This window comes from Camelus bactrianus, chromosome X, assembly GCF_048773025.1.
Source record: "Camelus bactrianus isolate YW-2024 breed Bactrian camel chromosome X, ASM4877302v1, whole genome shotgun sequence".
Classification (NCBI taxonomy): domain Eukaryota; kingdom Metazoa; phylum Chordata; class Mammalia; order Artiodactyla; family Camelidae; genus Camelus; species Camelus bactrianus.
Window position 1 is genome coordinate 37,218,858 of NC_133575.1, and position 12,445 is coordinate 37,231,302.

General features: G+C 35.6%; 1 pseudogene; it reads right to left on the reverse strand.

Moving 5' to 3' along the window:
- Positions 1 to 11,547: 11,547 nt before the first annotated feature.
- Positions 11,548 to 11,988, reverse strand: LOC105079427 (histone H3.3A-like; annotated as a pseudogene).
- Between the last annotated feature and the right edge of the window lie 457 nt (positions 11,989 to 12,445).

Genomic DNA, 12,445 nt, shown 5'->3' on the forward strand with positions numbered 1-12,445 from the left:
TACATGTATCAGATTATTTTCCATTAGAGGTTATTATGAGATATTGAATTCCCCTGTGCTATACAGCAAATCCTTGTTGCTTATCTATTTTATGTGTAGTAGTTTATATCTGTGAAACGCATACTCCTGATTTATCTCTCCTCCTCTCCCTTTCCCCTTTGGTAATCATAAATTTGTTTTCTCTTTTACATTTTTCAATGTTTATTTTTCAATGATTTCAAACTGAACAGAAAACTTGCAAGAATAGCAGAAAGAACGCCTGTGTATCCTTCATCCAGATTCCTCATTTGTTAACTTTTTGCCTCATTTGCCTTATCCTTCTCTTTTTCTATCCATATATGTGTGTGTGTGTGTGTCAATTATATGGGTGTGTGTATATGTATATATGTATGTATATAATATTTCAGGCATGATTTCCATTTACCCTTGAATACTGTTGGACTATAAGAAAATATTTTCATGTTTCTGCATAATTAGGGTTTTCTGAGCAAAGAAATTTTGGCTAAAAGACAAGCATTGAAAGCTAAAAGGTGATTAGATAGTAGGAGACCAGAGGGAGAAATTAACCATCCCAAAGGTATGTGTTTACCTTTCAAAGTGAGATGAAACCCAGAGCCAATTATTTACATTCCACAGGATTCTGAAAGACTTGGACTCTGGTGCCATGGTTCTCCTTCTCTCTCAGAAGGGAAGTGGGTGGGCAGCTGTCCTATTCTTATGTAAGCTCCAAGATTCCTAATTTTGGTGCTCCTCTCTTGTAGCCCAACTCCTGTGTTGCAGGTCTGTCCATCTGGCTCTTACTGCGTTGCCCCAGAAGAGGGAAGAACTAGGGCAACAGGAAATTGATGTAGTTATGCCTGTAATAATAACTTGCCTTGAAATCTTATGTTTGTTTTCAATATAATATGAATCAATATACATATTAAAATTTTATCAAATATCTCAGAGTGTATCTGCTAGTAACAAGGGCATTCTCTTACAAAATCCCAATTCAGTTATCAAATTCAGGACATTTAACATATATAAATATTATCTAATCTACAGTCCTTATTCAAACTTTGCCAAATTTCCTAATAATGCTTTTTAAAGCAGTTGTTTTCCTGGTCCAAGATACAATCCAGAATCACACGTTGCACTTAATTGTCACATTTTTCTTAGTCACTTTTAATCTGGAACAATAGATTTGTTCTGATATTAGCTTGGATCACGTAGGTAAGGTGATGGTTGCCAGGTTTCTCTATTGTAAAGTTACTGTTCCTCTCTCCCTAGTTAATAAGTATCTTGTAGGGAGAAACTTTGATGATGAATAGGATGTTTTGTAGATTCAAACTCCTTCCCTCCCATTTAGTATTCATTGATTATTCTTGCCTAAATCAAGAATGGTTGAAAATAATGATTTTCTAACTCTATCATAACTCTATTACTCTATCTACATTTAATAATTGTTTTCTAATGTAAGGCACCTAGTTTAGATTGAATGTTTGTATCCCCCCAAATTCGTATGTTGAAAACCTAACGTTAACCCACTGTGGTGGTATTAGGAGGTGGGGTCTCTGGGAGGTGATTAGGTCATGAGGGCTCTGCCCTCGTGCATGGAATAAAAGAGACCCCCAGAGACCGCCCTCTTCCCTTCCACCGAGGGAAGACACAGAGAGAAGTTGACAGTCCGTAACCCAGAAGAAGAATTTCACGGGAGCCCAACCATGCTGGCTCCCTAATCTTTGACTTCCAGTCTCCTGGACTGTGAGAGATAAATTTCTGTTGTTTCTAAGCCACTCAGTCTATGATATTTTGTTTTAGCAGCCCAAACGGATGTACATTTATTTATTTATTTGTTTGTTTGTTTGTGTGTGTGTGTGTGTGTAGAGATGTGTGTGTATACTTATTGTCCATACGAATTTATGGATTCTTATTTTATTAAAGTGGTTATAATCTTTTACTCTGAACATCTATTTTGATGCTCCAGTAATCCCATATTTGACCAGTGGGAGCCCCTGAGAGCTGGCTTTTGTGTCCTTTTGACATGTCTCCATCATTGTTTGAGCACATCCTTACTTAATTGTGCAACAAGATGTTCCAACTCCATCTGTTTCCCTTTCCCCAGGTTGCTTTTAATGGGGGATAAAATTTAGAAAATAAGATTTATATGCACATTAAAGCTTTTTATTTATAATTTATCAATTATAACTTACATTTTCCCTTTAACAGTTAATATTGAGTACTTTTTTTGAGTAAAGGTAGATTTATTTAGAGAGATACACAGTGCATAGAGTGTAAGCTGTTTCAAGAGGCAAGAAAAAGGCCATGAGGTGTGGGGGTTGGGTGCTCAGGTTAGAGTAAAAGTAGGTACACACTCCATAGGCAGAGTGTGGGCCGTCTCCAAAGATAAGGGAGCAAAAAGGCAGCCAAATATTGAGTACTTTTTAAAGCCATATTTATTGAGGTATAATTTATACACAGTAAACATCATCTTTTTAACTTTACAGTTCTATGAGTTTTGACAAATGCAAACAGTCATGTAACCTAAAAGCTTGGTTTGATTCAGATTCAAGACGATTGGTCAAAATACTTTAAAGGGAAGCTTTGAACTTCCTACTGAACTTCGTAACACATCTTCAGGCACATAATATATTGAGTATTTTTGAAGCAAATAATTTTAAATGTAAAAAAAGCATTTTATTTTTCTATTTCACTTAAATTATATTATGATGGAATATATATAAAATTTTGTACATTTATTTTAATTGGATTTTATTTTTAATCCTTCAGTTCATACTGTCAATACAAACAAAATTTCATGAAATCTTCATTTTAGTATTTTTGCTAAAATGAAGGAAAATAAACTATATGGACTGTACATGTAATAACAAACATTTTATATGAATTCATATTTTAATATTTGTCCAAGTATCAGCTATGATCAACAGAACACATATGGGCAATGATAATTACATTTAGTCACCTATAACTTTTTGCTGACTTTCAGTCATATTAAAACTACAGCTGCTCCAACCTGTGAAGAACTGGAAGATGTCTCTCTTGTACTCGCAACAAGAAAAAAGTTGATCACGTCAAAAACCCATGACTTTTCTTAGATCCATCAGAGAACAGAAGTCACAGGACAAACTTCCACCCCCAAAACTGGTGAGACCCACAAATACAGAGAATTTAGATCAGTTTACCTGAAGCAGAAATCACTGGAGCCAATAAATAGTAGGAAAGCCTAAACGGTGACTTTAGTGAATTGCTGGAGGCTGAGGGTGGACAGCTTGAGGATTAAAAACTCTTGGAAGCCCAGTCTAAGGAGGAGGGCCTCCATATTTAGATGGGTTTTTACATGTTCAGGTTCTCACTATGAAGCTTGGAGAAAATCCCCTTAGTGTTTGGCTGGGGGAGGGGAAAAAGTAACCATTCAGAAATAATCCCAGAATATTCTCCCATGAACGTTCTCCCAGAATATCAATCCCATAGCAAAGAACTACCCCACAAGGGAAAAGACTTTGCCAGAGCCTTATCCATCTTGGAGGAAGGGAAATTACCTGACTTTCGTTCCCGCTAGGCTTTTTATCTCAACTAAGGAGGGGAAGCTGAGAAACACTTATGCAGGTCACAGGCCAGGGGCACAGGGTCACTAAAGGATAGAGACCTAATCATGTGAGTATAGAATGTTTCTCCTCCTCCCACATCGAGCCATCATATCAACAGGGATCCTGTATAACAGTAGATCAAGCTAAAAGAACTGCAAACCTTAGTCTCCATTTAAGAAGTTTCTAGGGAAACCCAAAGACAACAGGGGAGATAAAACAAGGACATTAGAGGAAATTGAAGTCTCTGAAACCTGAAGCTACAACAAACTGTAAACACAGCTTAGCTCCTAGCCAGATCAACATAAAACCTCACACTAAAGGCCTATGCACCTCGGTTACCATTACCCAGTATATCATGTATAGCTTTTAACAAAAGATTACAAGGCATGCTAAAAAGCAAAAAAAAAAAAAAAAAAAAAAAAGTTCTGAAGACACCAAACAAGCAATGGAACTAGACTCAGATATGGCATAGGTTTGGAATGGTCAGACCAAGAATTTAAAATAACTATGATAATATGCTAAAGACTCTAATGGAAAAGTGGACAACATGCAAGGACAGATGGGTAGTATAAGCAGAGAGATAGAAACTCTAGAAAGAATCAAAATGAACTGTTGGAAATCAAAAACACTGTGACAGAAATGAATGCCTTTGATGGACTCATCATTAGACTGGACAGGACCAAGGAAAGAATCAGGGACCTTGAAGATATGTCAATAGAAACTTCCAAAACTGAAATGCAAAAAGAAAAAAAAAAGAATGAGAAGAACAGAACAGAATATCCAATAACTAGGAAAATTATTAAAGATGTAACATAAATGTACTGGGAATACCAGGAGGAGAAAAAAAAGGAGCTGAAGAAATATTTGAGATAATAATGGCTGAGAATTTCCCAAATTTTATTGATATAAACCAAACCACAAATCCAGAAAATTCAGAGAATACCACAAGGCACACCTGACCAAATTTAAAAGAACAAAAATCATATAAAATATGCTCTCAGGCTACAATGGGTTAAAACAGAAACCAATAACAGGGAGATAGCTAGAAAAAAAATCTCAAAATATTTGGAGATTAAAAACATACTTCTAAATAACACGTGGGTCAAAAAAAAAAGAACTCTCAAGAGACATTTTAAAATATTTTGAATTAAATGAAAATGAAAACGTCCTTATAAAAATCTATGGGATGCAGTAAAAGCAGTGCTTAGAGGGAAGTTATAACATTAAATACATATATTAGAGAAGAAGAAATATCTAAAATCAGTAATCTAAGCTTCCAGCTTAAAAACCTAGAAAAAACCTAGAATGAAGAGCAATCAGAAAGCAAGTAGAAGAAAAAGAATAATAAAAATTAGAGAAGAATTCAATGAGATCGAAAGCAGTAAAGCAACATAGAAAATCAACAAAACCAAAATTTGTTTCTTTGGAAAGATCAATAAAATTGATACACCTATAGCCAGACTAACCAAGAAAAAAAAAATAGATACAAGTTACTAATATTAGAAATGAAAGAGGGACCATCACTAGCAACCCCATCAACATTAAAAGGGTAATAAAGGAATGTTATGAACTACTCTATGTCTACAAATTTGAAACTTAAATGAAATGGACAAATGCCTTAAAAGGTACAATCTACCAAAACTCATACTAAGTAGAGATAATCTGAATAGGTCTTTCTATTAAAGAAATTGAATCAATAAGTAATAACCTTCCAAAACAGAAAGCATCAGGCCCAGATGTTTTCACTGGCAAATTTTACCAAACATTTAAAGAAGAAATGATACCAATTCTCTATAATCTCTTCCAGAAAACAGAAATGGAGGGAATACTTCCCAATTCATTCAGCATAGTCATCACTACCCTAATACTCAAATCAGATAAAAACATTACAATAAAGGAAAACTGTAGACCAATGTCTTTCATAAACATATATATGCAAATATCTTCAACAAAATATTAGCAAATTGAATCCAGCAAAGAACTATACACCACAACCAAGTAGGATTTATATCAGGTATGTAGGGCCGGATCAACACGTGGAAATCAATTAATGTAATTCATCATATCTGCAGACTAAAGAGGAAAATCATATGACCATATTACTAGATGCAGAAAAAGCATTTGATGAAACCCAACACCCATTCATGATAAAAGCTCTCAGCAAAATAGGAACAGAGGGGAACTTCCTCAACTTGATAAAGAAGGTCTACAAAAACCAAAAACAAAAACAAAAACAAAAGCAAAAACTACAGACAACATTGTACTTAAGACTGAGAAACTAGAACTTTCTCTTTAAGATCAAGAACAAGGCAAGGATTTTCCTTCTCGTCATTCCTTTTCAACATTGTACTGGAAGTCCTAACTAATGCAATAACACAAGAAAAAGAAATAAAAGTTATATTGATTGGGAAAGAAAAAATAAACTCTTTATTCACAGATGATATAATTGTCTACATAGAAAATCCTAAAGAATCAATCAAAAACTCCTGGAACTCATAAGCAATTAAACAAGGTCACAGAATATAAAATTAATATGTAAAAGTCAATTGCTTTCCTATGTACCAGCAATGAACAATGGTATTTGAAATTAGAAACAGAATACTATTTACATTTACATCAAGAAAAATACTTAGGTATAAATCTAACAAAGTATGTATAGAATGTATATAAGGAAAACTACAAAACTCTGATAAAAAAAATCAAAGAAGATCTAAATAGATGAAGAGATATTTGGTATTCATGGATTGGAAGATTCAGTATTGTTAAGATGTCAATTCTCCCCAACTTGATTTATAGATTCAACACCTAATCAAAATCCACACAAGTTATTTTGTGGATATTGACAAACTGATTCTAAAGTTTATATGGAGAGGCAAAACACCCAGAATAGCCAACAAAATACTGAAGAAAAACAAAAGTCAGAAGACCAAACTTTAAGACTTAATATAAAGCTACATTAATTTAGATCATTGGTATTGATGAAAGCATAGACAAATTGATCAATGGAACAGAATAGAGAGCCCCAAAACAAACCTATACAAATACAGCCAACTGATCTTTGAAAAAGGAGCAAAGGCAATTCAATGGAGAAAGGATAGTCTTTGCACAGATGATGCTGGAACAATTGAACATCAATATAAAAAAAAAGAATCTAGACACAGTCCTTAAACCTTTCACAAAAATTAGCTCAAAATGGATCTTAGACCTAAGTGTAAAATGCAGAACTATAAAACTTCTAGAAGATAACATGGGAGAAGACCTGAGTGACCTTAGGTTTGGCAATGAGTTTTTCAATCTAATACTAAAAGCACAGTCCATGAAAGAAAAAATAGATAAGTTGGGCTTCATTAAAATTAAAAACTTCTGCTCTGCAAAAGAAACAGTTCAGGGAATAAAGAGACAAGCCACCAACTCAGAGAAAATATTTACAAAACATATATCTGATAAAGGGTTTGTATCTAAAATAAACAAATAACTCTTAAACCTCAACAATAAGAAAACAAACACCCCAATTAAAAGCGGGAAAAATACATGAACAGAACAAAGAACAAAGAAAATATACAAATGACAAATGAGCATATGAAAAGATACTCAACATCATGTGTAATTAGGGAATTGCAAATTAAAGTAACAAAGAGCAAAAATAAATTTAAAAAGAAACAGAAAAAAGTGAGCTGCAACTACATACCTGTTAGAATGGCTAAAATCCACAAACTGACAACATCAAATGCTGAGGAGGATGCAGATCAACAGGAATGCTCATTCATTGCTAGTGGGAATGCAAAATGGCGCCAGTTTGGAGAACAGTTTGGCAGTTTCTTACAAAGTTAAACATAGTCTTATCATACTACCCAGCTCAGTTGAAAACTTATGTCCATACCAAAAAGCACATGGCAAAAACGAAAAGAAATCAAATTGTCCTTCTATAGATGAAGAGACAAACAAACCACGGTACATTCATACAATAGAATATGATTCAGTGATAAGAAGAAATGAGCTATTAAGCCATGAAAAGACATAGATGAATTTTAAGCACATATTGCTAAGTGAAAGAAGCCAGTCTGAAAAGATACTGTATGATTCCCAGCATGTGATATTTTGGAAAAGGCAAAACTATTATAGAGACGATAAAAGATCAGTGATTGCCCAGGGTTCAGGGTAAGGGAGGAAAGGGATAAAATAGGTAAAACATGGAGATTTTGAGGGTGGCGAAATTACCAAATATGATACTGTAACGCTGGATACATATCATGCATTTGTCAAAACCCATAAAAGTGAATAATACAAAGAGTGAATCTTAATGTAAACTATGAGTTTTAATTAATAATGTTGTATCAATATTGATTTATTATTTGTAACAAATGTACCGCATTCATGCAAGATGTTAGTAATAGGGGAAACTTGTACCAGTGGCAGGAAGGATGGGGGGGGGGGCCATGGACATATGGGACTCCATGCTCAATTATTCTGTCAATTTAAAACTAATTTTTTAAAGTGTGACTAACCCTGTAGTTGGTCATTATGAAGGTTTTTTTTTTTTTTTTTGTCAAAAGATTGGAAGAGACAACATGTTTATTTAAATTTTTAATTTGATATATAACTTTTAAATACTGATATATATGGTACGTGGCCTGTATTTGCATTCTTGCTTTAGGTGGGCTTAGGTTGTGTTGATGGTTTTCTTGAAGAAATGCAAGTTTGGAAGACTTGTTCCACCAGATGGATATAAACTAGGGCAATGTGGTAATAGTGCAGGGATGGATAAGCAAATCAATGAAGTTGAATGGAAAGTGCAGCAGTATGTCCACCACGGACCCTTGACCTATGAACGAGGTGTTATTACAGAGCAATGGGGAAGGTAGGCCTTTTCAATAAATGGCTCGGGGCCAATTGTGTGTCCCTTTGGAAAAGCCTGAAATTGGTTCTCTATGTCACACTATCCGCTAAGCACAAACTAGCAGGGCATTACAGATCTGAATAAGAAAAGCAGAACTATAAAGCCTTTGATAGATAAGGTAGGGAGACATCATCGTGACTTGGTGGTAAGGAATTTCTTTTTAAACAAAAACTCCAAATCACAAATCTTAAATGAAAGTGTGATTTATTTTACTGTATTAAATTAAGAGACTTGTTCATCAAATTATGCTGTAATTGGAATAAAGAGACAAGCCACAGAATGGAAGAAAGTCTTTGTAACGTACAGAGCTACGAAAGTTCTCTTATCTAGAATGTGAGAAGAGTTTTTGCAAATCGATATAAAAATGACCAACCCAATATATAAGGGCGGTACAGGCAACTTGTAATTGAGAAAGTTCAGATGAAAAAGAGCTCTATTTTACTACTAATAGGGAAATGGCCAATTAAAACCACAATAAGTAATTACCATACACCCAACAGATTGTCAAGCATTTTAAATTTTGATGAAACTGTAAACAGGTGCACCTTTATTGGAAACAGCCTGGCGTTATCTAATGACTCTAAGGATATGTACTGTCTATGACACAGAGGTGCAAACACATGTCCCTCTGAGCCATCCCTCAGGATAGGCTGGTTGCAGCTTAATCCATGGTAGTGCAGGGATTTCCCTAAATATTTCAGTTGGTGTACAGATCCTGAATCCCAGCAATTTGACCACTGGGAGCCGGTTTCTAACATCCACAAACTAATGACAAGCGCTAATTTTGCAAATGAAAAGACATTTTAAATATTCATTATACAAATTAGCAAAGCCTCAAGTGTTGATCAGAGATAACATAAAAGAACAACCACCAGTAGCCTTCCAGAGCGAGGGCTTTCTGAACAAATGCTAGCTCACTGTCCTTGCTGTGGGAATCCTCAATTAGAACAACTCATTGTCCTAGGTGTCAATTAAAATCAACCCACCTATGTCGGTCAAAAGGTACACACCTTCGGGGGGTGGTTATAGCTCAGTGGTAAAGCACATGCTTAGCATGCACAAGGTCCTGGATTCAATTCCCAGTACCTCCGATTAAAAAAAAAAAGATACACACCTTCAGTTATGAGATGAAAAATTCTGGGCACCTAATGAACAGCATGGTGACTATAGTTAATAATATATTATATACTTGAAATTCGCTGAGAGTAAATCTTAAATGTTCTCACTACAAAAAATGCCAACTATGCGAGGTGATGTATATGTTAAATAGCTTGGTTGTGGTAATCATTTTATAATGTGTAGGTGTGTTGAAGCATCACATTGTACCTCTTAAATATATATAATTTTTATTTGTCAGTTATCCCTCAATAAAGCTAGGGGTAAAAACCAATCCACCAATGGTGGACACTCTGATGTGGTACCTAGATCCCCCTTCAAGCAAAGACTTGTGGCCCCAGCTTCCGGGAGCTCTGGGAGCACAGTCCTCAACCATCAGTCCTTTCAGGGGTTCCTCCAGCCTCAGAGAGCCTCCTCGCACAAGGCCATGCCCTCCCAGGGCGGTCAACGCCCAGTCATTGACCAATATGGGGGGATAAAGGCCTGGCTACCCTCTGCCCAGCTCAGGAAATGTCTGATGAGCCAGCCTGTCTCTAGAGCTTTCCTGCGTGTTCAGCCAAAGCTATCCTAGGGATTGCATGTAATAACTCAACTTGTCCCCCTGTCCATTCTGGCCTCTTTGCCTCCCCTCCACGTGCCCTGATACCAAGAACATTCCCGAAAAAACAGTCTGCACACCAAACTCCATCACAGGGCCTGCTGGTTAGAGAACCTCACCTGCGATACCACCTTCCCATCTTGCTGCCGATGCTGTCAGGCTTTAAAGGAAATGACAAACACTGCAACTACTTGATCCGGTGGATGAGTCTTTGGCTTTAAGGTATACGATTTCAACAAACTTATGTATATAATATAGTTAATATTGTATATCTAGAATACACCTCAAGTTGCAAAGCTGCAGCCTACTATGAAATGTGTACGTTTTGAAGATATAAATGGGAAAAAAAATCCTTTAACTCAGCTTAGATTTCTATTAGTTTGTGCAAATACTAATGCATTCAGATTCTTGGATTAAACCTGAAAATCTGCTAATTAATTATTTAAAAAAAGGAGAGAGAGAGAGAGATAAAGAAAGAAAAAAAGTGGTGCTCTAGAAATGTAAGGATATTATCTGAATTAAAACCTCACATTGAGGATGAGATGGGTTTTACCATCTTAGCCTTTTTTGTTTCTTATACTTTAGCATGACATAAATTTTAAGAATTAATCTGAACAGAAATATTTGATATGACTAAAATATTTGCATCTTTTTCCTTTTTAATTTTTATTTATTAATTTTTTTAGTTTAATGTATTTTATAACATTTTTAATTGAATTATATTCATTTTACAATGTTGTGTCAATTCCAGTGTAGAGCACAATTTTTCAATTATACATGAACATACATATATTCATTGTCACATTTTTTTCGCTATGAGCTATCACAAGATCTTGTATATATTTCCCTGTGCTATACAGTATAACCTTGTTTATCTATTTTAATAGCAAACTTACAAGAACAGCACAGAAGACAGACAACATTAAAAACATGTACTTGCATGTAGGACAACTCAGTTAGAAAAGTATAGTGAATGGATGGAGTCTACTGTATGATAAAAATGCTACAAACACCATTTAGTTGCCATCAATAAGAAATGTACTTGTTTTAAAAAAAATCCAAATGCTGGCATTGTCCAGAAACATTTAACAGGTTTATTTATAATTGTTATAAAGTTGAACTGCTGAAACTTGTTCACTGAAACATTTTGACTTACATTAATGCTTTATGTCCCCGCATTTATATTAAAAATTCACGCACAAATGAAAATGGAAAAACTGCCAATACCTGATTTCTGTCCCCTATTTCTCCACTTGGAATCATATACTTAGGTACCTTTTGACCCAATGGGGAAAAAAAAAAAATCTAACGTTAAAAACTACCAATAACAGGAAGAGATTTTTTTTTTTTTAAAATGAAATGTTTCCCATCATAGTGGATTCTGAAGCACGTTCTCCGTATGCGGCGTGCTAGCTGGATGCCTTATGGCATAATTGTTACACGTTTGGCATGGATAGCACACAGGTTGGTGGCTTCAAAAAGGCCAACCAGATAGGCCTCACTTGCCTCCTGCAAAGCACCAATAGCTGCCCTTTGGGAGTGCAGGCTGTTTTGAAGTCCTGAGCAATCTCCCGCACCAGACGCTGGAAGGGAAGTTTGCGAATCAGAAGTTCAGTGGACTTGTGATAACGTCTAAATTCACGGAGTGCCGCGGTACCAGGCCGGTAACGATGAGGTTTCTTCACCCCTCCAGCAGAGGGCGCACTCTTGTGAGAGGCTTTTGTAGCCAGTTGCTTCCTGGGTGCTTAACCACTGGTCGATTTGCGGGCAGTCTATTTTGTACGAGCCATGGTATAGAGACCCCCTTACTTACCCCTATATCTGTATATAGACATATTTTTTCAGATTCTTTTCCATTATAGATTATTACAAGATATTGAATATAGTTCCCTGTGCTCTACAGTAGGTCCTTGTTTATCTATTTTGTATACAGTAGTGTGTATCTATTAATCCTAAACTCCTAATTTATCCCTGTCTTCAGAATTAGGGGGTACCATTTCTCATGGAAGCCTGAACTTTTAACAAGAAAAGGTGAAAAGAAACCCACTCTTCTGTGGCATTCTTAAAAGTTTTGGTACTGTGTGTTTTTAGCATCAATTAAAATTATTCTATTACAATGCAAATTACATTGTTTTAGAAGCAAGATTAGGAATAAAGGAGTGGACACAGGTTTAGAGAGCTTGGCTAGGCCCTGCTGGGAAAGGCAGGACTAGGTCCCCTCATTGTGTCCCTGGCAAGTTCGGCCTC